Source organism: Littorina saxatilis, linkage group LG3 (genome assembly GCF_037325665.1).
Source record: "Littorina saxatilis isolate snail1 linkage group LG3, US_GU_Lsax_2.0, whole genome shotgun sequence".
Classification (NCBI taxonomy): domain Eukaryota; kingdom Metazoa; phylum Mollusca; class Gastropoda; order Littorinimorpha; family Littorinidae; genus Littorina; species Littorina saxatilis.
The window spans coordinates 32,705,537-32,732,278 of NC_090247.1; the positions used below are offsets into that span (position 1 = coordinate 32,705,537).

At 40.4% G+C, this 26,742-nt stretch overlaps 1 protein-coding gene and 1 long non-coding RNA gene across 3 annotated transcripts in view; both read right to left on the reverse strand.

The window, feature by feature from the left end:
- The window catches only part of LOC138962179 (uncharacterized), a 62,095-nt gene that overhangs the window by 25,510 nt on the left and 9,843 nt on the right, over nucleotides 1-26,742 (reverse strand). The gene's annotated exons all lie outside the window — the stretch shown is intronic.
- Nucleotides 14,704-24,924, reverse strand: LOC138962178 (uncharacterized). 2 transcript variants are annotated; one of them, XR_011454428.1, is made up of 5 exons: nucleotides 24,364-24,924; nucleotides 22,516-22,584; nucleotides 21,359-21,453; nucleotides 18,968-19,138; nucleotides 14,704-17,170 (listed from the first exon to the last, which is right to left on the reverse strand). It is a non-coding gene; the product is annotated as an uncharacterized lncRNA (long non-coding RNA). The 2 variants fall into 2 exon arrangements; XR_011454429.1 differs by having other exon boundaries at nucleotides 24,287-24,924.

A 26,742-nucleotide genomic window follows, 5' to 3' on the forward strand; every position in this document is an offset into this window, starting at 1 on the left:
GGGGGGGGGTGTCCCACCAACAGGAACATACCCCCCCCCTCTCTCTCTCTCTCTCTCCTGTAGTTCGGCCGGGCCCTGCACAAGAGGAATTTATTGATACGGACTCAGTGAAGGAAGAACGGATTGACTGACGGACGGACGGACTGACGGACGTACTGAAGGACTGTCGGACGGACTGTTGAACGAACCAACGAACCAACGAAAACAAACGAACGAACAACGAACGAACGAACAAACAAACGAACAAATTAGCAAATGAATACATACATTCGCAGAGAGAAAAAGGCAAAAGGTACATTTGTGGAGTCAGTAAGGGGGGTGGGTGGACTTCCGGAACCCAGGAACCTTGGGAGTCCACCCTGGCCTAGATCACACACACTGATCGACACACACTGACACGGCTGACACACTGACACACACACCACACACACGTGACACACCACACACACACAACGTGACCACACACACACGGGCACACACACACAGACACACACCCACACGCACACACACACACCACGCACGCACACACACACACACACACCACACACTGTGACACACACACGTACACACACATACACTAATGACTCACACACACACACACACACACATACACAAACACACACACACACACATACACACACACAAACACATACTGACACACTCGCAACTGACATATCAGAGGGGGGTGGTAAGTCATTTGAACGTTTAAATTCTTTTGTCACAAATTTTAAGTACCCATCAACAATAGGGCGTATGCATAAACTCCCGTCTTTTTGGTGGAAACTGACCTATGAGAGTAGTTTCCCTTGTTTGGGCCAAACAATGGCGTCAGCGAAGTGAAATTCTACCATCTGTATCTGTATCTGTGAGCGAGTCACAGTCGTTCTTGCGTGAAAGAGGCGTCACGTTTAGCGATTACCGCAAGCATGAACTGTCCGATTTAGTGCAGAAAGCATTTGAAATCAAGTTGCCCATCGATTCCGAGGCGCTGATCGAGGATCGAGCCGAAGTGATCGGCTTGAAACTGCGCGATTTAGCCGGTCCAGAAAACCCACGACGACGCAATGTTCAGAGCTCTGCAGAATCCTGGTTTCTTGTCAGGAAGTACCAACATAAACATTCTACCTGACTTTTCTGAGTTTGATGTGTGCACGTACCAGCTCAGTGCATCAAATGCGTCTGTTGCCAGTGTGCGGGATTACCGTAAATCAGAAGGATTCCAGATGATGAGAGATGGATAATTATGTGGTAGGGTTAGGCATCCCATCACTGCCATCAGAGCCCCCAACAGATGGCTATGTTGCTGTCAAAAGCAAAGTGAAGCCAAGAACCCAGTGACTGGTGCAAAATTTTATTCACAGTGGATTGTAATGACAAGTGTGGACATGGACCTAAGGAGCTGCATTTTGTCAGCCTTCTGCACCTGCAAGGGAGGGTATGTTCATATTTTGCTCGTTATTGTAAACACATTTAGCAGGCTGTCTATTCTTCCTTACATCTACACCAAGATAAAGGGAAGTAAAGCTAGCTAACTAACTAACCAGGATGTCAGGCAGTATTTTTTTTAAATTTTTATTTTTATTTTATTTTTTGGGGCGGGGGGACTATTTTGATGGTTGATTGACTTTTAGGCCATAACAAACTTTGGTACAGGCCATCAGTAGACTTGCACTGTTTGTAACTTATCTATTTCATTTAAATTAAACTGATCTACATACATGTATGTGTTTGCAAACAACAGTTGTGGGCAGAATGATGAAGTCATTGTGTGTGCTTTATACTGAAGTGTTAAAAAATTAATTAACCTTTTCAGCATTAGTGTTGCGACTTCATAACTTTAAGATGTCCAACTCATATATTACTCCCTATTTTAGTATTTGTCATTGTACCAATGACATTTAAAACCTAAAAGTTAAAATCTGGTGTAATGTCTGAACAGCGTGTGCTGGGGAAGCACACAGTAGTGTCATTCATGTTGAGAGGGTTAACTATTTTAGCACTGTATAAATGCATCATTACAATTTACATTGAATGCGTAAACTGTTGCAGATTAGATGGTTATTGCCGCCATGTTCTGGCCACACTGTATGAGGTCATCGACTACAGAACTGACAGCAAAACGAGCGTCACTTCCGAGTCCTGCAGATGGGTGCGACGTGCAACTGAGAGCAGCAACGGAGTACTACTGACTGACATCCAAACAGATCTAGTCCAAAGGCCTGCAAATGACACGTAAGTAAAATTCTATAGATCTAGGAGTAGGTAACTGAGATTAAAATTGATTGCACGTACAGGGGGGGGGGGGGGGGGGGGGGGGGGGAGTTCATTTTAGCTCGCTCATAGATCACAGAGTAAATATTTGATTGATTGATATGCAACTTACATAGCACACATATCCACACACTAGGTGTATGCTCAAGGCGCTTGGATGATGTTCTAGTCCTCCCTCGTGGTGGCTGTCTCACCCTGTGGTGAGACCAGTGACTCGGCTGCCGCTGGCGCTTAGTAGTATTAGTAGTACTGATGTAACACCACAGGGATAGGTGTATGCTGGGTGTGTTCATGTTTCTATAGGCCACTTTATTGCTGACAGATCTTTATTTTGCGTGCTCAGTCTTTTTGCATACGTCACTACGTGTGTACACTACACACACTGAACCTCGGTTTAAGGTCTCATCCGACAGTATGTGCATGTATTTTATAATTTTAAGAAGTCAAAAAGATAATTCATAATTTACAAGATTGTACAACATCAGTTCAGGTTGCATGACACTGACAGGAAGATTAGGCAAAAAAAAAAAAAGTCTGTTCCTGATCACCCGACGAACCCTAGCTTGGACTCAGAGGTTTGGGGTCGGGGGTGGGATGGCAAGCATAACATTGATAGATGACTATAGTTTTGCAGTGGTTTGCTGTCTTGTACTATGAGTGTTAACAGCAATTGTTTATAATTTGTTACTCAACTTACAGTAAGGACAATTAGCTTTTCTCAGCAACTGCTAACAATTGTGACTTGCAACAGCGCTTCCTTAAACATTGGGACACTTCTTTTGTTGTTGTTGAACATTTAATGGCTATAGTGTAGAAACTAGAAATGCTGAGATACATTGATGTAGTCATGAACAACAGCAACAACAAAAACAAGAACATGTTTTGAATTCTGATAGCTAGTGAAACTGACAGCTTGATTAGAATTATGTAGTTTTTGCAATTGCTGACTGAGTTGCATCCTTTGGTTTTACCTTGCATTGATTATCACCTTTGCTGACAATTGACTCATTGAGTGCAGTATTGAGTAACGTATAGTTATTTTATTTCAAGTTAACTTCTGCATGATGTTAATCCTACTCAAACTTAGTCAAAGTAAGGTATCATTATTTGTGAATAATGTGAAGTTGAAGATACAAATTAATGAGAAAGTTTGTGTATTTTTCTGTACACTCTTGCTATTTACTGTTTCAGTGCTGAACCATTTGCTTGAATTCTTGATCAGATGATGACAGAGTGACACCTGGTGGTACCCAATAAAACTGCCTTTGCTGCTATAACTACAAGCAATTTCTACAATTCAGAACAGTAAGTGCATGAGGTTCCATTTTAAGCTGTCAAGAGTAAATCTCAGGAATAGATTAGAAGATTTAGTTATCATGTTATGTCACACGTCTTGCTTTCTTGACTTTTCTCACACTCTCTTGTCAGACTCAGAGAGTGCATGATTGTACATTTTTTTAACAGGAATTTTTAATGTTCCTAATTGGAAAACAAATGTGTCATAATGTTAGTGTTTAGGATAACTATATGGCAGAGAGAATCATGGAAATGATTGGGTGATGGGGGTGTGTCGCTGGTGTGCAAGAGGGTGGGTGGGTGTGGAGAGAGTAGTGATGGTAGTCAACTACTAACTAAAAGATTACTGATTGCATACATTTAGTGTTTATTGATTTGGAGGGTGGGGGAGGAAGGCAAGCAGTATTATTACATGTGTATGGGTATACTAGTTGTGCGTGTTCCAAATGGGGGTGGAGGTTGGCATGGCAAGCAATAGCTCAGTCGGTATAGTGGCCTTGAATCCAGTTGTGGGGATTTATTTCTCAGAATTAACGTTGTGCAGACTCTGCTTGGTTTCTGAATAGCTTATTAAGCCTGTGACTGTGTGCATACATAAAGATCTCAAGTTCACAGTTTCAGGGCTTGGAATTAATGGAAACATCAACACACATGTAGGAAAAACTCAAAAAAAGGAGGGGGGGGGGGGGAGTTTGGTCCCACGGTAGTGTTTGAATGAAAGCAATCTTACTTTTTAAGAGGGTAATCTTGCAGGACTATGATTCTTACATTGGTAGTTGACTAGTGTAGTTGTGGTTTTGTACTAGTGAGGAATGTCATCTATGTCATGTGATTTCTTGCTTCTTCTTTTTGTGTGTGCAGCTAAAGATGTTGGACCTTGCCTACAGCCTAGTTTTGCATCTCCAACACCGTGGCTTTACTCTGAGACACCACAGAAAACACAGCCTTTTCTGCTGCTGAAAGGTAAACATTAGGTTAAATTTGTGTTTGTTTTGATTTGTATGTTTTCCTTTTGTAGTCTATGGCAGGAGATTTGTGCAGGTGTACAAATGGTAGAGGTGTCAGAGGAAATGTCCACTTGTTACTTGTCTAGAGCTATATCAGTACATATATGTATCACAAATACGCATCAAATGTACTGATAGAGACCACATGGACAATTTCAAGCACTTTTCTGCCAGGGGTAAGGTCAGCTATGTAAGAATCATGTCTTACTCTGTTCATGCAAAAATAAGGTTCTGCATTTGAATGAGTTTGAATCAGGCACCTGTGTTTTTGCTCTTGTTTGTGCCCTCTTGTGAACTGTTAACTTATGAACAACCACCCCAGCAAGCAACTCTTTACTGTTCTGAGCACAACAGAAGGCCAGGGCGCATGGTCTGGGCATATGGATGGTAAACACATCTCATGCACAAGTACAGGCCTGAAAGTGGCGAGTATTTTCAATTACTCGCCATGGCGAGTAAAAATCATGTAAATGGTGAGTAGAAATGTTAATCTACTCGCCACATGCGAGTAAAGTTGATAAAACAAATGGTTGTTTTGACGAGTAAAGTTTCTGTAAATTATGAGAAGTACATGTACTAGCAGTGCTTCATTTTGTGGACTTTCAGTGCTGAAGTATGATTGTGTGGATTGATCATTTTGTATTCTGTTATTCAGATTGCCACTTGCTTTCTTTTACATATATTTACAAGTTGGTGGCTGATTTGTGTGTGTTGCAGAACACAGGTCCATGAATAAAAGAACCCAGCTGGTATTCTTCATTCATGGAAAATGAAAGGAAATTTATCAGCCAGGATTCGCCACTCACTCTGCTAAGGGGGAACCCCGGTCAGCCCTACAGTGGATGAACAGCTTGGTCCTTGGAGGGAAAGGTAACTACTGCAGCACTTTAGAAGGGGTCTATGTCGACCAACTGTGGGTGTATTCCCTGTATGTTAATTTCCTGTACATATACAGGGAATATACTTCCGTTAGACGCCATGGAGTCACTTCAAGCTTACGAGAGTGAAAGTGAAAGTGATTCAATGGACGAGAGTACCAGCGAGGAAAACATAATACCAGGCTGTTGGGGGTGGGGGTGCAGATGTTTCTTTAACTAAATCCGTTTTGATAAACGGTCGAAGCATGTTTTGCTTGACTGGATGCCGCACGCGAATTCAGGATTTTAAATAGATTCTCCTATCTAACCGCAGTCACGCGCTTGGCGCAAGATTGTACGATATTATACTTCTCTACAGAAAATCCAACTGTATTCCCGGTACACAGGGAAAACACCTATGGCTATGGGGAATACACCTTCTTTTGGTCGACATAGACCCCTTCAACCTTACAATATGTGAATGTGTAGAATATTATGCTTTTGCTTAAAGCTTGTTACATTTGACTAAGACAGAAATGTTAATCATTCCCTTGGTGCAAATCATAAAAAGAACAATAGTGATCTGATGTACTGTAGATCAATCAAGGAAAAGGTGTGTATGACCTAGAAGAAACTGGTTTTGAAAGTGCTGAGGATGGATGGAACATTGATGCAATATCATTTACTACATTGAACCTGGGTTTCAAACTGAAGTGCTTTTTTATGCTTCTTGTTGTTATATATATGGTCTCGATTGACTCCTGTGTTCAAGAGACTGTAAACAACCATAAACAATCTTGTGTTGTTGTTATGTGGTGGTGGTTTTGCTGTTGTCTAGCATCTACCCGTAATTGACTTTATCAAATGCACCAGAAACGAGCATGAGTTTGTCGGATTAGTGAACTGTTTGAAAAACTTTAATGTATTTGTGGTTGACAGGTTTTTATTATTTCTATATTGTGTTCTTCTTTTTCTCAGGTGGGCTGTCTTCTGAAACATATGAATCGGGAGCGTCACATCTTTCTTCCTGAGACATCCCCTCTTGAAAATGGTGTGGCGTTTAGCTGAATGGAAACATGGCAGTGTCCTGTTTTTCATAGCTTCGATGCGCGAAGTTGGGGATTTCAGCAGAGAATTTATTGATTGATTAATTAATTAGTTATTTAAGCTCACCTCACTCCTTAGTGTTATTTAGGGGGATGGGGGTGGTGGGGGTGGTGTTGGCCTGGATCTTGTTAGTGAACTTTCTTTCTGGCAACTCGCATCAGAAATTCCAGGTTTGCTTTCAAGGCAATAGACGGTTTTTGAAAATAATTCTGTTAGGATTATCAGCAGTCCGGAGGTGTAAAAATCCCTGTACTGCAGTCAGGTTTTTCAAAACATCTCGAGCACGCTCTACGCCTCTGACGGGCTGTATCCCACAATCGGGACAAACGACCAACTTGGATGTGTATGCCATGCGCACAATATGATACCCCTTGCCTTTAAAAATCAGCGGTCACGAGTTCATCAGAGTTCAGAATTTGTTGTGTAAAAGATAGCTGCTGTCAGCGAGCCATTCGTGGCTCAGGTGATTATATTTAATACAAATTTAAAAAAAGGTTTCTTATGTAACGCACGCCGCACAGCATACACATCACAGTCAGTCGCTTGTCCTGATCGCAGGATAGCGTGAAACATGCTCCGGGAGACTGCCAATAATCCTTACATAGTTATTTAAAGAAATTGTGTATTGGTACAGCATGTTATGTATGTACTAAGATAGCTATTTGTAAATATTTGGTAGATATTTATGGTGGTGTCTCGAATTGCTCCCTCCCAATTTGCCCCATCCCATATGGTCCCCAATTATTCTTGCATTTTGCTGTGAGTAACATAACGTGTGCAAAGGCATTTGTTTGAAGCGCATTTCCAAAAAGACCCCCCCGCGGGTTAGGGGGAAGAATTTGCCCGATGCTCCCCAGCATGTCGTAAGAGGCGACTAACGGATTCTGTTTCTCCTTTTACCCTTGTTAAGTGTTTCTTATATAGTCAATGTTTGTAAAGATTTTAGTCAAGCAGTATGTAAGAAATGTTAAGTCCTTTGTACTGGAAACTTGCATTCTCCCAGTAAGGTAGTATATTGTACTACGTTGCAAGCCCCATGGAGCAATTTTGTTATTAGTGCTTTTGTGAACAAGAAACAATTAACAAGTGGCTCTATCCCATCTCCCCCCCTTTCCCTGTCGCGATATAACCTTCGTTAAACACCAATTAAAGAAAGAATTTCCAAAAAGCATAGTTACCATTTGTTTTTTTAAATCTGAATCCGTGACTGTTGTTCTTGAATACTCTTTCGTTTAGGTTTCCAAAAATGCTGATTTAAAGGGGAAGGATAGTTGAAACTGTAACCGTTTACATTTTGCTCCCAGATTTGCAGTTGTTTTTACTAGGAGTTTGGACGGGCTCGGTGTTCTTGTGGATAAGACATCGGCCTCCTATTCAGAAGGTCATGAGTCAAAATCGCGGCCGCCTGGTAGGTTAAAGGTGGAGAATTTTCTGATCTCCAAGGTCATTGCTTATGTGCAGACCTGCTAGTGCCTTATCCTCCTTCGTGTGTACACGCAAGCACAAGACCAAGTGCGCACGAAAAAGATCCTGTAACCCATGTCAGAGTTTGGTGGGTTATAGAAACACAAAAATACCCTGCATGCTTCCCCCGAAAGCGGCGTATGGCTGCCTGAATGGTGGGGTAAAAACGGTCATACACGTAAAAATCCACTCGTGCAAATTTGTGAGTGAACGTGGGAGTTTCAGCCCATGAGCGAAGAAGAAGAAGAACTATGAGTTTTACTCTTTTAAAAAAATGATTTTCAAATTCGAAGATTGCCACAACAGTAGTCTATCTCATCCGACTTGAACCCTTCAGACTCCCTGTACATGTACTTGCAGTTTAAACTCATATTTTGTCTGAGAATAGTTTTCAAATGCAAAGTCCTTCAGAAAAACTGCGAGATAAAAATCTGGAGTGCTAATATCGTGTTGGTGTACCTACCACTCAGTGGCCGAGTGGTAACGCACTTGCGCTTGGAAGCGAGAGGTTGCGAGTTCGACCCTGGGTCAGGGGGTTAGCAATTTTCTGCCCCCTTTCCTAACCTAGGTGGTGGGTTCAAGTCTTTCGGATGAGACGAAAAACCGAGGTCCCTTCGTGTACACTACATTGGGGTGTGCACGTTAAAGATCCCACGATTGACAAAAGGGTCTTTCCTGGCAAAATTGTATAGGCATAGATAAATTTTCATAAAAATGTCCACCAAAATACCCGTGTGACTTGGAATAATAGGCCGTGAAAAGCAGGATATGCGCCGAAATGGCTGCGATCTGCTGGCCGATGTGAATGCGTGATGTATTGTGTAAAACAATATTCCATCTCACACGGCGTAAATAAATCCCTGTGCCTTGAATATGTGCGCAATATAAATTGCATAAAATAAAATTAAAATAAAATCCCTGAGCTTAGAACTGTACCCACAGAATACGCGCAATATAAGCCTCATATTGATTGGTATGTAAGAAATGTTAAAGTCCTTTGTACTGGAAACTTGCATTCTCCCAGTAAGGTAGTATATTGTACTACGTTGCAAGCCCCTGGAGCAATTTTTTGATTAGTGCTTTTGTGAACAAGAAACAATTAACAAGTGGCTCTATCCCATCCCCCATCCCCCATCCCCCCCCCCCTCCCCCCCCCCCCCCCATTCCCCCCCCCCCCCCCCCCCCCCCTCTTTCCCCGTCGCGATATAACCTTGAACGGTTAAAAACGACGTTAAACACCCAATATAGAAAGAAAGAATAATCTAGCCGGTTGAACAGCATTTGGTTGGAAAATGAAAGTCTTCACAAAGCTATCTTCTTCTATTTGTGTGGGTTAATAAATAGGATTTAACATAACAATGTGGTACTGGTATGGGTTTTGTAAAGTGATTACTCAACTTCTGTGAATTGTACCTTCGTGGTGATCATGCTACACACTGGGTAATTCAAGCACAGAAAATAATATTTCTTAATAATTTGGCCTTATAAATGTACTCCGTGACTATTTGTATATGGTGAAAAAGAGAAGATATAAAATTTGTGAAATAGGACTTCGTATTTGGTTTTGTCATAATGAATTTGTTGTTTCTGTGTGTGTGTGTGTGTGTGTGTGTGTGTGTGTGTGTGTGTGTGTGTGTGTGTGTGTGTGTGTGTGTGTGTGTGAGCATGCATGCGTGCTTATGTGTGAGTGCACAATTGTGTGTGTGTATTAATCCAGCAGAAACAGCTTCTCTTCCATACATTTGAATCATTTATATTGATACCACATGGAGACTATTCTGAACACACAAGCGTGGTTTTCTCTCTACAGTGCTTTTCCTAAAGTTAAATATTGAATTTTTGAATTTAAAAGTTTTTGGCACACCACTTTAAGATAATGCTCAAGGAAAATAAATAGTCTTCTTTTTTCATTAACGCTTTTTCTCACAGTGATGTGTCAATATCTCAGACGCAAATCCAGAGTCATGCACCGTTTTATGCTTGGGAAGCGCACTATACTCACTTTGGTCAAGGTCACTGTTAGAAACATGCATACCAATCAATCAATTAAGCGAAAATGAATGATAAGATTCGATTATGTTCTTCTTTTTGTGCACAGGCGGTTATACAAACGTGCATAGTGTCAAAAGAAATCACACACACACACACACACACACACACACACACACTGAAAGTATGAAGAAGCCCCTCCAACTTTTGGTTGAGTTTGACTGCATTACCTTGAGGAGACTGACGACACTTCACAATGGAAAAAAAAATAACTTTTACATTTCAGTGATTTGTTTTAAGTACAAAAGTACAAGTGAAAGTAGAAATAAATTAACGTGACACTATCCCGTAATCACATATCAGGGTCAACTATAATCAGTCCATTGGTTTACAAAACTTTATTCAATTTGTTATCATGACAGAAACAATGCATTGTTTTTTTAAGATAACTCAAGCATAAATGCTTATTTTAAGTCATCCTGGTATGTACATAACAAAGTTTAGCATGATGGCGGACTAGATACATTTACTCATTTCAGACAACGAAAACAAACAGACAAACCTGATGCGCAAGCAATCAAAAAAGGGAGGGGGTGGTAGTACAGAACTTGGTGGGGGTAAAAACAAGAAACAACAAGTCGCGTAAGGCGAAAATACAATATTTAGTCAAGTAGCTGTCGAACTCACAGAATGAAACTGAACGCAATGCCATTTTTCAGCAAGACCGTATACTCGTAGCATCGTCAGTCCACCGCTCATGGCAAAGGCAGTGAAATTGACAAGAAGAGCGGGGTAGCAGTTGCGCTAAGAAGGATAGCACGCTTTTCTGTACCTCTCTTTGTTTTAACTTTCTGAGCGTGTTTTTAATCCAAACATATCATATCTATATGTTTTGGGAATCAGGAACCGACAAGGAATAAGATGAAAGTGTTTTTAAATTGATTTGGACAATTTAATTTTGATAATAATTTTTATATATTTAATTTTCAGAGCTTGTTTTTAATCCGAATATAACATATTTATATGTTTTTGGAATCAGCAAATGATGGAGAATAAGATAAAGGTAAATTTGGATCGTTTTATACATTTTTATTTTTTTTTACAATTTTCAGATTTTTAATGACCAAAGTCATTAATTAATTTTTAAGCCACCAAGCTGAAATGCAATACCGAAGTCCGGGCTTCGTCGAAGATTACTTGACCAAAATTTCAACCAATTTGGTTGAAAAATGAGGGCGTGACAGTGCCGCCTCAACTTTCACGAAAAGCCGGATATGACGTCATCAAAGACATTTATCAAAAAAATGAAAAAAACGTTCGGGGATTTCATACCCAGGAACTCTCATGTCAAATTTCATAAAGATCGGTCCAGTAGTTTAGTCTGAATCGCTCTACACACACACACACACAGACAGACAGACAGACGCACATACACCACGACCCTCGTTTCGATTCCCCCTCGATGTTAAAATATTTAGTCAAAACTTGACTAAATATAAAAAGAAATGGGGTACGAGAGAACAGAATTCAGCATAAGGGGAAAAAAAAGGACGACGAAGACTTGGAGCGCCAGAAATGTTGGAAGAGTGGGTCACGTCACAATAATATTAAATGCACAGAAGACACACACGCAAAGTTAATACATTTTGTGATCGGCGAAAATGGCACTAAATTACATAACGATTGGGCCATAATCGATAAGTCGAAACAAGGACACAAAACACGAGAGAAATTACGAAGAACAATTGGTCAGGCAGCATTTGTCTCATGACAGTGTCAAATGAACATTATGAATAAAATGTAGAGGCTCATGTACGGAACATGCCTGTTTGTCTTAACTTGATAAATTCTTGTACAGTTATGAATATGGTCTGATTGACATTCCGGGAATATTGCGGGATGCCTTTCAATAATATTTCAATAAACTTATAATCAGTTATCAATTGACGAATAATCGTACATCTCTACACAAGGGTCAATGCAACAAATAGTGCTCAGCAGTCTCCCTTGGGTAACCGCACTCACATTTGGGGCAATCCTTGACGGGTGCCGCTGACATAAATCAAAATTCAAATCACTCATACCAATACGCAGTCTGCAATTATGGACTTTTTCAAATCAGTCTATCTCCAAAATAATAATGACATGGTACTTTAAAATCCAACGTTGATTGCAGTAAAGTAATTGACTGACAATTAAGGTTGTATGTGGGGTGCCTAAAATTTGAACTTTTCTTATTCCCGAATATTTTTTGTGGGCGCAGAAGCACGGGGAAAATGGTATTGTTTTTTTCTGGAGGGGGATCAGACAATATAAAACCAATTAGAGGCCGAGTTGCCTGACAGAAAGGCCAATTCCAGCCCCAGTCCATGCCGGTTACATGTACTATGCACACATTTGAGATCGATACCCAACCTTACTGAGCATCAGTTCTTTGCGTTATTTTAATTTTCTTGTTTTTCTTTAAAATAAAAAAGGGAATGGTTTTATTGATGTCATTTTATTATGTCATTATCTAGTCAGCATAAATGACTTTTATGGATACAGGAGAAAGTGTTAAAACGATGTGAAGATTTCAAGTGTGGTTTGTGGTCATCTGCTTGACCACTTAAAATGTTGTTTCATTTGATGATACGTTTTGTTTGGTGTTCCCGCTTGAATGTGACAGTAAGTTGTACAATGTTACTGTGTGTGTGTGTGTGTGTGTGTGTGTGTGTGTGTGTGTGTGTGTGTGTGTGTGTGTGTGTGTGTGTGTGTATGTGTGTGTGTTTGTGTGTGTGTGTGTGACGGTGTGCGTGCGTGAGTGTGTTTGTGTGTGTTGGTGTACATGTGTGTGTGTGTTTGGTAACCGGCTTTGTACAGCGGGACCACCTTATTTTGTCATGTATTTTTATTCATTCTGGAGCTTTATTAAATAAACTGCCCATTTCAATCACAACTCTGGTCTGGTCTTATTGTCAGTGTTGCATAAATGATTGTATGTGAGCTTGTGAACATACAAAGAAAAAAGAAAGAAACATTCTGTGTCGAAATATCTTGACTAAAAATCAGGCGGAAGACGGCTACACCTGTTGCATTTCCTATTATGCTCAGGCAATTATAACTGAGGGCGGAAGCGACAATGATTCGTTTTCCCCCCAGATAACATTAATTTGTAGAGACGGAAAAGGAACACGCACATTCTGGAACTGATTTGTGTAAATAACTGAGAGGGTGTTTTGTCTGTTTTGTGAAACGGTCCTCACACATTTGCAAAGTTCCACAGTTAGGCAGCTGAATTAAAGCATTACATAATGCATAGTGTAAACTCTAGGCCTACTTCAAGGTCTTATTACTTCAAGATGCATACACGTGCTGTTGTATCTGTTAGTGCTTGCCGGACACCAGTGCTGATTAAAATGGCTTAGATTGTTACTAATTTGAAACTACAGTATGTCCTTTTACGTGTTGTGACAATTTTGTTGGTACCGATGATTTATAAAAAGACTTTTATCACAGGTTTATTTCGTATCAAACATTTATACTTACTTTCAAGTTCGAGTATACCTTTACTTCCACGAGGAGAGTCTCTCTGTGTGCGCTCGCGCGCGCGTGTGTGTTTGTGTGTGTGCGTGCGTGCGCGCCTAAAGATTCTTGATTTTGGAACATAAGCAGTTTATCTGTCAGGGAGTTGTGTGTGTTTTCATGGCTGCGTGTTCTTTTCCCTCTCATTCTTCCTCTCGGCAGTCCGGCTTCAGAGTCATTTTGTTCCTCCAGGCTCAAAGCAGAAAGCAGCAATGTTTTAAAACATTCAAAAACAAGGATTGTATGTGAGTGTGAGTCATAATTTTCTTTTAAGAACCGAATCATAGCACCACAAGGTTCAAATATGTGCACAAAGCAAAAATAGTGCAAAGCAAAAATTAGGAAAGCAGCATATGGCCATGACTGGAGACACTGCTTTTTGGATCGATCATTCTGCAGACGTCACACTCTGGAGAAAATAAAACATGACAGAACTCAGTACTGATGTTCTCTGTAAACCATGATTTACATCTTTTACCTTATTCCATACGACATTGTGAGTTTTGCCGTTGTTTCCCTGATAATAAGTCTCGTACTTAGGCACTGTTTGTTTTTCTTCAGTTAATATTCAGAATTTTGCCATGTTTGTTTTGTTGTTGTTGTTGTGCTTGTTTCTTCTTCTTCGTCGTCGTTCGCTCAGACAGCAACTCCGGAGGCCCTGATGAAGGCTGCTGTACGCCGGAGGCTCTCCATGGGTCCATAGAGTTTGTCCCTCATCGGTGTGTCAGCAGGCCAGGTCTCTGCTCGCAAGTTTTGGTGTGTTGGACAGTCCTGCAGGAAGTGTTCCACTGTCATTGGAGATGTGCCACAGGGGGTTGTGCTTGTTTAATTTAGGTTTGTTGTTGTTTGTTTAAAACACTCAAACATACGCACACATCACACGCACACTTTTACTTTTTAAGTTATAATAAGTATTGCATTCAGCCACTGTTTTTTTCTCCTCAGTTGATATTCTGATTTTTGCCAGTTTTTGTGTAATTTGTTTTTGTTGTGCTTGTTTGATTTAGGTTTGGTGTTGTTTGTCGTTGTTGTTTGTTTAACACACACTCAAACACACACACACACACACTAACCAGACACACACACCACCACCACCACCACCACCACCACCACCACCACCACCACCACAAGAATAGGTTTACACTCACTTTTTCCTCCACGTTTTAATTTTGGCAATATCATTAACCCAGGATTGCAAAGCAGGGATCATTTGTCAATTTCATAACAACGTACATACAATTTCAGCTGGTTACTGCAATAAAATGTGCATCATCACAGGTTTCTGCTGGAATGACAGTGTCTTATGTGTCAACACAAAATACACACACACAAAATGGGTGTGGTGCTGCACGCCCCATAATAGATCCTAACTTCACCCTCTAAACCTCCCTGCAGATGCATGTTCTGTGCACAAAAATAGCCTTTTAAAATATGCAGTATACAAAATAACAAGAAGGGCAAAGCCCATACGACTCACATGCTTTACACATTTTTCCTACCAAAATACATGTGACCTTGACCCAAGGTCAAGGTCATCCAAGGTCATGCAACACAAAGCTGTTAATTCAAGACATAGGAAGTACAATGGTGCTTATTGGCTCTTTCTACCATGAGATATGGTCACTTTTAGTGGTTCACTACCTTATTTTGGTCACATTTCATAAGGGTCAAAGTGACCTTGACCTTGATCATATGTGACCAAATGTGTCTCATGATGAAAGCATAACATGTGCCCCACATAATTTTTAAGTTTGAAACAGTTATCTTCCATAGTTCAGGGTCAAGGTCACTTCAAAATATGTATACAATCCAACTTTGAAGAGCTCCTGTGACCTTGACCTTGAAGCAAGGTAAACCAAACTGGTATCAAAAGATGGGGCTTACTTTGCCCTATATATCATATATATGTGAGGTATTGAATCTCAAAAACTTCAGAGAAAATGGGAAAAATGTGAAAAATAGCTGTTTTTTAGGCAACATTTATGGCCCCTGCGACCTTGACCTTGAAGCAAGGTCAAGATGCTATGTATGTTTTTTGGGGCCTTGTCATCATACACCATCTTGCCAAATTTGGTACTGATAGACTGAATAGTGTCCAAGAAATATCCAACGTTAAAGTTTTCCGGACGGACGTCCGGACGGACGGACGGACGACTCGGGTGAGTACATAGACTCACTTTTGCTTCGCATGTGAGTCAAAAATGCAGACGACATTTCTACATTTGATGGGGGAGTTGTCCTGTATTAGAATTATTTATCAAATAATTAAAGTTAACCAAAGTATATGTAATAAAACCAAGGAGTCCTCTGTTAAGTAGCTCAAAACAATGATCGCAGCCCAGGGTGCTAACACAGTTAGGGTATGTTGTTCAAGACTTGGAAGGTCAAGGTTTTAAAGTATGCTTCAGTAACGGAATCTTATAACAAAGCTAAAACATTTACCACTGAAGCAAAACCATCTCTGAACAATTCAAAATTGTCACACGTACTAGTTTTACATTTTAAGGATCTTGCCAAGTGCATATCTTTTTATTGTGAAAAATTTGTATTGCAAACAAAACAAGAGGCGAAGCCTTCAAGGCTCACGTAAGAAATCGACAAACAGTAACACAAACTCAATCACTCCGTCACACATACACACACACACACACATACACACACACACACACACACACACACACACACACACACACACACACACACACAGTAAGCATAGGTGAAACTATGCAAGAAAGCGAGACCCTGGATCTGCCAAGAAGTCTCGGCCCGCTCACAATAACAATGACCGAGACTTTCAGTAATTCCTTTGCGTGACGTCTAACCCTCTTACGTCATAATATGACGTCTTCAAATAGTTTCTATCACACACGTCGAACACTTTTGACCGAGACTGACGTAATCCATAGACTCGGAAATGTTAAAGTTTCTACCACAGACATACACACATACATACATACATACATACATACATACGCACGCACAGACAGACAAAGTTTATCATCGCATAGGCTACACTTACGTGAGCCAAAAACACAATGTCTTGTGATCTGTAAATGTTCTTGATACTTAATACATTACAGGGAACCTTATAAATTGTTCAAGTGAAGTACTGTACAGCCTATTTAGCTTGTTCGTTTTCTCCCTTTAAGGTAATTTTGTCTCAACAATCATGTTATCTGCTACAAGTCTATAAACTTAAAGCCCTTAAAGTAGATTCATGCCCTTCTGTGTGGGCACCTTCTTCTTCTTCCTCTTCAGTGTTCAGTGTTTGCATTTGGATGTGTGCTCTCTGGCCAAGTCTTGTTGCACAGGGGTGGCAAGGAAAGGCCACCCTCTCAGAACGTGTTGCAGAGTCTGTTCTTCCTACCCTAGCCACAGTCCGCTGTAGGTGCAAAACCTATCCTTTTGAGGTGTACCTTCAGACAGCAGTGTCCTGTGCGAAGGCGGAAGATGGCTCTCTGTTCTGTGTGAGTAAAATGGGGATATGGTCTTGAATGAGCTGGTATCTGTCTGTCTTTTTTTTGTTGATATAGACATCAAAGAAGCTCCAGCACCAGCCAAGTGTTGACTGTTTTCTTTATGCGTAACCTAGTCCTGGCAGCAGCTGTTGTCCATCTGTAAACAAGCAAGATCATTATTATAATATATTGATGGTGTATATGTTTTACCAGAAAGACGAGTAAAATACCACTTAATTTGTTTTAGTAATGAGGCATACATGCAGTTGAACGATCATATCTTGTGATATCTGCCCTCTGAAAAAAACCTACTATTCAAAATGTACTTTTACATCTTGTTTTTTTAACTTAGGCTTTTGAAGATCCACATTTACCACCCAAAAGGAGCCTGGCGATACTGGCATGCTTTAATTAAGATGACGTGTTACTCAGAAATAGTGCTTTTAGTTATGCGCTATAGAAATCTCCTTAATAAATAAATAAATACTGGTGGTGGTTCACTGCAAAGCATAACCTGATATGATTTCTTCATAGCACCTGACTGGAAATGAAGTTTCATACAATAAAAACTATACTGCGCCAGATTTACAGCAGTTCTGTTGAATTCACACAGTCAGAAAATTTCAAGGCTGTCCTCAACATTCTATGCTCACACACACACACGACTTGACTTCACTTAGGAAGGTTATGTGATGCTTAAATCATCTGTCTTGCCACTATTTCATCACAAGTAACCACTGTGTTTATTGCTGGTATGTGCCAGAGTGGAGGGATAGTCTTACCCCATGTAAAAAAAAAAAAAACAAAAAAAAAACCCGGCAGGTGATCTGAGATGCCTTTAATAACACAAAGCTGCCTCTGTAAACAATTCTGCTTTTACACATGCTATCCCTTAACTTGGATTCATACCAAAAATCAAGCCTAGCTTCATAGGAAACAGAATGTTACTTCAGCATTTAGAATTATGATCTTATTCCATGTACACGCCTTGGCAAATCTGACTCGATCACTACAGCAAGAAGTCAGTGTGTTGATTGTTCATATGTGACCAAGTTGAGGGATGAGCTTATCCTATGTTAAAGCCTGGCCTGAACTGAGACGGTGAAGAGAAGTAGTGTGCCTTTAATGACACAATGCTTTCTTTGTAAGCAATAGATTCAACATCTCAGATCTGGTCAGGCCTATACAAATGCCATCCCTCAACTTGGTTCATACAAAAATCATGTGCCTGGCTAGAGAGTGGGGATTTGTTGTTCTCTTTTTCGAAATCCAAAATAAGCAAAATCAGGTCTTAAAAAGGAGCAAGTCTTAAAATGGGAGTGAATTTACAGATGTTATGAAGAAGAAGTCTGCGTAAACAGGGTCATTGATAGGAAGGAGTCTTAGATTGGGGTGTCTTAAAAGGGGCAGGGGTGGGGTGGTGTGTGTGTGTGGGGGGGGGGGGGGGGGGGGAGTCCACAGTAATGACCATAAAATAATCAAAATAATACTATTAGTAATCTTATTCTCTACCAAATTTCTAGAGGTCAAGGCAATGATACAGATTTTTTACTTGTGTCACTGTTAGTGTCATTCTATGAATAACAGACCAATAGAAAGAGAGAGAAAGAGAGCTCTGTGGTTTGTTTTTTTACCTGGGTTCATGCTCAGTTGCTTGAAAATTGACTTGTCAGAGGTTCTTCTTCAGCCTTACACCCACATGCAAGAGAACTTGTACCAGATAATGAAATAAGTGAACTTTGAAGTGATTTTTGTAACATTTATGTTTTGTTTCTGGTTTTTGTTGTAAAGTGTTTATGATTGTGTTCTATTCCGTCAATGGCGTCATTCTGGTAATGATGTTGTTATTGCTTTTGTAAAGCGCTTTGTGTGTTCGAAAGCGCTATAGAAATCACCATTATTATTATTATTATTATTATTCATAATTAAAGCCCAATCATGTGGTTTAACCTACCTAGTCTTGAAAAGCCTGTCCGAGGAAACAGAACAAGCACCTTTCCGCAGACCTTCCTAACTGGAGAGTCTTGGTTGTAACCGCACACTTTCTAAAGTAGTCCATAAGCAGTTCCATGTGCCTATGTTTTCACTGGAACCAGCTCCTTTGTGTACCTGTGATCTGGATGAGCTGCAACACATAAAACTTTCATATGAACACTATGTCATAAGTACACCAGTTAGCATACATCAAACACTGAGGAGCATCACAAGATATGTTCTAAGGAGGTAACAACTATTGTCACAAAGTGTTTATGATACAGCCACAGGCACATGGCACTGAGTGGTCAATTGGTGAGGGGGGTGGGGGGGGGGCAGAAGTTCTGCTCAGTCTTGTCTACTGATACAACACTTTGTGGTGGTGTAAGGCAGGGAATCACACCCCAACCACTGGCCCCGCCCACCTGGTGTCGAGTGCCTGAGGATACATCAGTCCCAGTCATGGCTGGCCCCCGGTTTGACCAGACAACTGCCATGTATGGGTACATTTACTTTACAGTACAGATTAGTTTTCAATAGCAATGACATCATGGACACACACCTGCCCAACACTGACACTGACAGCAAAATCAGCGACCAAACGTGATAAAGAGTAACTAATCGTCACAAACATCAAAATGCTTTGCATTAATTTTCTTGAAGAGGTCATTCTTAACCAGATAATCATTTATAGGCAATTGAAGATTATTATTCCACCTACAGGCTATCACTCCTATGGCTGTTACTTGTAACACATTTCATTTCTTAAAATATGTTTTGTAAAGTACATAAATTTCACTAAAAGGCACATTCCTTCTCATGAAAACAATTTGGCTCACCGTCTCAGATCTGGTAGGGCTTTAAAATGGGATAAGACATGATCTCCAGGGGTCGACACTAACTTATTTGGCCTGGGGCCACACTGGCCCCAGAGATGGAAATTGCTGGGGCGGAAAAAAAAAATCTGGGGCCCACTCTCAGTATTCACGTGCGGCAATGCATTGTCTGTTTTTCTTCATCGTACTGAAGCCAGGGAAATTCTTTCAACCATTTGACATTGAAATTACGACAGCGCTTCGCGCTTTTGGCTGCATCGGTTTCCTTTTTTCGTTTCTCTCCACCCTGTTCTTCATCTTCATTGCCATGTCTTTTTACACCAGGGATGTGTCGCCACATTTTGCGTTTGGCATTTGAAGGCGATACTTATCTCTCACGCTAAAGAGCGCAATCTGGGAGTTATTTCCCTTACGACATTGTCCTTCGACGATTTGAATGTGTTTTTTTCTTGACTGCGGCATTGATCGTAACGCAAATTTCAGTGACGACTTTGACTGGCGATTTTTAGTGATTGGCTCTGCTGGCATTAGAATTTTCGGTTTGTCATTGTTGGAATTTATCCTGGGGCGGAGTGGGCCCCAAGCTTCGGCAATGTTTGGGGCGGAACACAAAACTCTGGGGCGTTCCGCCCCCCGCCCCCGCTAGTGTCGAACCCTGATCTCTTAACTTGTTCACATACCCCAAAAAGTGCGATTGTGTTATGAATAAATGCTGTAAAAGCTACCTGTACTAGTTCATTAAAAAAACAAATCACAAAATGTCACTTCACCACAGCATGCAAACAGTGTGTTTATTTCTGGTATGTGTCTAAAGGCGGAGACAGACGCACAACACAAAACCCTGTTTTCGACAAAAACACCATCTCAAAACGTCGGGGAAACACATGTTTTTAAAGAGGGGATGTCACATGCGAAACACACAGATGAAGCGGGGTGCGTGTTTTCACAGAAATATTGGTCAGTGTCAGCTTGACCCGTCCAGCTATCGCCCTGTGTTTGAGTTTGTAAACAACACGGCTGGCAGTGCCCACTGATACGGTCAGTGTCCACTGATACGGTCAGTGTCAACTTGACCCGTCCAGCTACCGCGCTGTGTTTGGGTTTGTAAACAACACGGCTGGCAGCGCCCACTGATATTATTGCCTCTCTTCAATCGTGACAGGATCCATACTCTAGTTAGGATTCATGGGTCCGATACTACCCTGAATCGGTACCACATCTGAGTCTGCCATTTTTTTCTATCTCCGTGGTGCCGGAAACCGAGTCACTTGAGTTGATCGTCCGCGTTCATTGGCTGACTACCAAAACGTGTTTTTAGATTTTAGAGCATGCTCTAAAACCCAAAACACGATGCAAAAACATGAAACAGTGTTTTCTGAAACGCGTTTTGGGGGATGTCACATGGGAAACACGCTGTTTTGTGTTTGTTTTGAAAGGAAACACTGTTTTGTGTTGTGAGTCTGACATGGCCTTAACACAGACACACACACACACACCATACACCAAAGCAACACAAAAGCCGAAAACATGCCTACCATCTAAATGAGGATATCCAGTTCCAACTGTCTTCTGCCAATATAACACTGCCAGAGACACCATGGTGTAGAAAGTCAGTTTAAAGAGAGACTACCTGGAAGAAAAATATATATAATAATAATAAAACACCCAGTGCAATAGACATACTTTCTCGTTAAAGGCTTACTTTACTATGTAAAAACATTTTGCTTCACAATCACAGTCTCAGATCTTGTCAGGCTTTTACTTGGGATAAGATCATCCCTCTACTTGGACGCATACCAACATAGATTAGCTTGAATGTTTGTGAAAATATCCCATATTTTGAGTTAACTCACCACAGCAAGCAGTCACTGAATATATATTTTATTTTTTGGTATGTGGCCAAGATGGGAGACAGTGACCCACACTATAGTGACAAGGCAAGTGGGCCTTTAAATTGTAAACTGTTATATATGTGCATTTTGACTTCTTCATAAATTATAACCCTGATGCAGGCAGTCATCAGTAGTGGTTTAGTACCTAGAATGAGAAAAGAATGAACTTGCAAGAAAGAAACTGAGTCAAAATCAAAATACCCTTTAAATTACATTAGATTCCACGGGGCAGACAGGGTTTGAAGTTAGAAAGCTCTGAAAATAACTCTGCTATTTGAAATTGACTAATAGTATTAACTTATAACGTCATACATGATACATGATACAAACAAATGAACTAAGGCTTTTGAAGATCCATATCCAATCCTGCTACACAAAGGCACAAGCAGAGGTTGAAATTGCCAGGGTCATTTTCCATCCCCATGTAGCCTGGATTTAATTACTGGCATGTTTTTTTTTAAAGAGGTGTGTCACTCAGAATGACTGGAGATGGTTCATTCAATGCAGAGCATAATATACCATTGATTTCTTCATGCCATCTGATTTGCCGGTGAATTCACAGGGCGAGAACAATTCAAGACTGGCCTCAACATTTTATGCTGACTGTAAATTGTAATTATATAATATATCCACCCTAGCTAACTGGTACATGTACACTAATCACTTGCTCTGGCAGACTTCTTTTTCCAACATCATAAATCTGTTATTTGTACTTTAGCCTTTTGTGGTAAAATATTCTCATTACCAGTTGCACTCACAATCTATTGCTAGTGTATTTTGGAAATGATCAAAAGCCTTACTTGTGTTCTATAACAGCACCATGTCACTGTTGCGGGAAGAATGAGGCAGGGCTTGGTAATAACTGAGACCTGCAAGTAAACAAAACATATTTAGAATCTCATCATGTGTTATTTTGTTATATCTATGTCATGAGGTCTTACATTGCAATAACAAACACACGCATAACTTAACTTAGCAAGGTGTTCTATGTGCTAAGAATAAGAGTAATTTTTTAATGAATTAACGCTGAAGAAGCTACTAGTTGCTTAAACAAATTCATAGCAAAATGTCACTTGATCACCACATCAAGCACACTGCATGTTCATTTCTGGTATGTATGCAAGTGGAGGGATGATCTTGTTCCATGTAAAATCCTAGCTCAGCTGATCTCTCTCAACTTGGATTCATACCACACATTAGGAGCCTGGCTGTTTCTGTTCAGTGGGCATTTCTCCATTTGTTTTATTTGAATGCATTTCTTAAAAAGAACACTTCCTCTGCACAGCAAGCAGTCAGGATGTTATATGAAGTCTTATATCGCGCGCGTATCTCCAGACTCGGACTCAAGGCGCAGGGATTTATTTATGCCGTGTGAGATGAAATTTTTTTTACACAATACATCACGCATTCACATCGACCAGCAGATCGCAGCCATTTCGGTGCATATCCTACTTTTTACGGCCTATTATTCCAAGTCACACGGGTATTTTGGGTGGTCATCTTTATCTTTGCCCATACAATTTTGCCAGGAAAGACCCTTTTGTCAAATCGTGGGATCTTTAACGTGCACACCCCAATGTAGTGTACACGAAGGGACCTCGGTTTTTCTTCTCATCCGAAAGACCAGCACTTGAACCCACCACCTAGGTTAGGAAAGGGGGGAGAAAATTGCTAACGCCCTGACCCAGGGTCAAAATCGCAACATCTCGCTTCTGAGCGCAAGTGCGTTACCACCCGACCACCCAGTCCTTTTTGTTCCAAATCAAACGTTGTTTTGCTCCAACCAAGACTGCAGATCTTGGCGAACATGTGGCATAAAAACTAGATTTGATGACCTTACCCGTACTCACCCTGAAAAGTGCCGATCTAGATTTTGCTATTTTAACAGAGGGGACAGAGGTTGTACCTCTCCTCATGCAGACACCGCATAACAAATATGTGTAACAAATCCAGTTGCAACACTGTAGTTTCATGGCTTAATTTCATTGACTGATTGAGTCAGCAGTAGTGAGTACTACATGTCATTATGATCATACCAGTATTAGTGAGTATTACAATTGGAGCAATCTGCAGAATTGTTACCAATACATCATCATAACAGGAATTCCTCAGTGCATGAGACATTGGTGTGTAGACATATAATACATAAATATGTAGATCTTTAAAACATTCAATGAGTCATGGGACTAAAATAGTAAAAACTGCTAAAGCCTTATGTGGCAACATCACAAACAAACAAAATTAACCAACCCCAAATTATGTCAACCTCATGGCCCTTGTACTTGTAGTTCAAGTTGTACTGTTGTACTAGCCAACAGACATAAAAAGGAACTTAGCTCAGAAGGTGTTGATTGCTCTGCGTCATTATCAATATCATGATGCTGAGAGTCGAAATGCAGAACTTTCAAACACAGACAGAACAAAATGGAATCTTTTAGTTTTAGTTTGAAATTGAATGAAAAAAAAAGTATGGTCATGGTGTAGAAGTTTTGAACTTTAGCGTTGTAAATTCATTGCTCCGAATCAACTGCAATCTAACCCTCCGATTTATGTCCTAAGTCATTTACATACCTTTGGAGTTTTACGGAATGGGTATAACGTCCTTTCATCTAAATCTAATGATCTAGTCTACCGTCTCCTTGACCTACTTGGAGTCCTTGCTGGGTTGAATCGGCTGAGGAGCGAACCCATGACGACTCGCAACGCGAGGAACCAGAAGAGGAATCTAGGTTTATTTTGCGTGTTTTGGGCCTGCCGACCCAACTTGTAGTCCGGTCCACAACCGACACGAAGCTTCTTTTCGCAGAGCGAAACCGCCCCACTCGTGACTTCATCCGATGTCCGCCATGTTTCAAGTGACAAAAAAGTAGAAACGATCTAACGAATAACTTTCATTTCAAGCACAGTCAAAAAAAAAAATTTAAAAAAGTACAAAAGAAGGGGTGGAGAAAATGGCATTATCTAGACAGACTCAACTCGGATAAACTAAGAGGGACTTATAACTACTGAAGATTGAGAGCACAGCGGACGTCCTGTAAATTCCCGATCCATTTTTTCCCCTTCCCATTTCGGTATACTGTTCTCTGCTTGTAACGCTACGCAACAGGATAAGAGATATCCTGAGGGTATAAGTGATACTCCCACATACGTTGCACAAGCATAATTTGACGTTACCTTATATACGGTCCAACCGGTGTGCAATGGGTGCTCTCTCTCTTTATTTCTCTCTCTCTTTCTCTCTCTCTCTCTTTATCTGTATCTCTCTCTCTCTCTCTCTCTCTCTCTCTCTCTCTCTATCTCTCCCTCTCTCTCTCTCTCTCTTTCTCTCTCTGCTCTCTCTCTCTCTCTGCTCTCTTTCTCTCTCTCTCTATCTCTCCCTCTCTCTCTCTCTCTCTCTCTCTCTCTCCTCTCTCTCTCTCTGTCTCTCTCTCTCTCTCTCTCAGTCTCTCTCTCTCTCTCTCTCTCTCTCGTCAATTCTTACAGTTGAACAGATCAACCACACATTGACGTTTTTCATGACTTCCTCCGGAGAATTTGTGTCGCTCCGCAAGATTTATTATGAATAAACTGTCAGCTTGAAATTCAAAAATACATGCTGCACCTAATTCACACTTCCGGGTGCAAAAACACTGCACTTTTTTTTCTCGAAAAAGTTGCTTTTCAACGTCTTCGTGTTCAGTCGGAGATTGATCAGTTTCAATCTGGTCTGCAACAATACAGTTTTGTACGTTCAATTTGGGTTTGTCTTCTTGAAATAAAAAAGGCGTGACAATAAAATTGTCAGGATGAATGTCTTTGTTGTTAAATAATGTTGTTGTTCATTAGTTCTATTCTACTGTCGCTACCTTCGTTGTTCTCCCGACATTCAAAGGGATAAGGGATAAGATTTCATTTAGTTCTGTGAGATTACCCTCATGGAAATTCGGGCTGCTTTCTTTCTCAATTTTGTTCTTCTTCTTCCTGCATGCGTGTATTCATGTTTCTAAGCCCTGACTATAAGTAAATGTCTAGAGGTTTGCAGTTTGCCCAAATTCTAGTACACATGATCATGGGTATAACTTGTTGTGTTCTTTTTGTTGCATATTGTTTAAAGGCAGTCATATTCGTAGCGTTTATTAATTAATTCATATTGTTTACATGTGCCAATAATGTTATAAAACTGTACCTAAGGGGATATAATAACGATTGGCTGTAGCTTTCGAACACAGAAAAAATTATTTCAGTAATGCAAAGTGGTGTTGATAGTGTCGAATGTAAACAGAACAGTCTCAAACGCCATCTTTGGTTTATGAAACGTCACGAAGTGACGTCAACGGTCTAAAAATAGCCCAAGTCCTGGAGAACTGTTGCTAAACAATGCAATAAAGAATTAATTATTTCTCGTAATTGGTAAGGACTTCAAACGTAAAACTTTGCAGGAAGCTTAATTTATACATCCCCGCAACGATGGGAAAAGCCCTGGAAGTAATTAAACTAATTAAATAGGACTATGTCAGCCTTTAATGGAGGTTAACTGAATACATCTAGATTTATTAAGCTTCTGTTTAACCCATCTCTAAACTGGACCTCGTTTACTATGATAATCTATTTCCCGACAGAAGGGTTTGCAAAAAAGACTATAACAAGACTGTAAAAATCTTTGTAAATGTTTGAGCATTTGTAGTCTCCCAATATTAACGTGTACCATTGAGCATGCTCATTAGTAGAATTTACAGTTCTTCTCTTGCATACACTGTATGATTAGTAACTGATTTCGTAAATGTTGAATACGCTTTTGATTTAACCTGAAAAACAGCCTGACCACCTATGGTCGACTGCAAAGAAAAAGTGTAAAGACAACAAACTATTCCATGAAACTGACCTCAGCTAGTCTGACCATGTACATGGTCATGTTTGCCTCGACAGAGCTCAGGACACTGCCTTTAATTTAAACATCTAGCCCTTCGCCAGCCAAAAGCTCATTACGTGTCGAAGATCGACTCCCGGTCAAACTTGATACATGTATGTAACTCCAACAATTGTAACCT